General features: G+C 34.1%; 1 protein-coding gene across 1 annotated transcript in view; it reads right to left on the bottom strand.

Annotated features, from left to right (window-relative positions):
* The window catches only part of LOC116703247 (transmembrane protease serine 9-like), a gene marked incomplete in the record, with an annotated part of 81,409 nt that overhangs the window by 79,608 nt on the left and 1,109 nt on the right, over positions 1-692 (bottom strand).

Raw genomic sequence — 692 nt, 5'->3', positions numbered from 1 at the left:
ATTCACAGGCCAGATGTGGACTACATTATACCCGCATTACACACAGTCTTCCATCTTAAAACTGCCGAAATGTAATTCATTTTTTACACTAGATATAGAATTTAGTTATTAAATTACATGTGCATTTTAAAGCAGACCTTAAAGAAAATTTTATAAAGTATGAAGTAAAAAGACTACCTGTTAAATCCATGATTTCTGTGATGATGCTATGAGGCTGTGTCAGTTTTTATGACTTTATAACCAAGGAGGAGGAGGAGAAAAGTAGTGATTCATAGTAAAGTTTTCATTCAGACGGAACAAATCTATGACAACAATTGTCCCTTCCAGACAAAGTTACCAATCAGGCTTAATTAAGCTAAGCTAATTTATTCCTGAAGCTTTAAAAAGATCCAAAGGTTTAAGGTTTGAGTTTTTCTCTGCAACATCTCAGAGGGAAATGGCGACCTTTGATTCCACTGCATTTATCTGATAGTTACTGCACACTTTGCAGATTCATTTCTTTGGTTGATTTGACCTCCTAGAACCATTATAAACAGACACGATAACTTTTGGACATTAAAAGAGTTTTAGAGAATTGACTTGACCTGGACACTCTTAAATTTGATCACTTTCATACATTTGACATATTTTGCACTTCTCATAATCTACCTTGTTTCTACTGGGTCCTGTTTAGTTCTATAATGAAGCACCTT

This window comes from Etheostoma spectabile, chromosome 15 (genome assembly GCF_008692095.1).
Source record: "Etheostoma spectabile isolate EspeVRDwgs_2016 chromosome 15, UIUC_Espe_1.0, whole genome shotgun sequence".
Taxonomy (NCBI): Eukaryota; Metazoa; Chordata; class Actinopteri; order Perciformes; family Percidae; genus Etheostoma; species Etheostoma spectabile.
The sequence above is the reverse complement of the archived record's forward strand: the minus strand, read 5'-3'. Positions and strand labels throughout refer to the sequence as shown.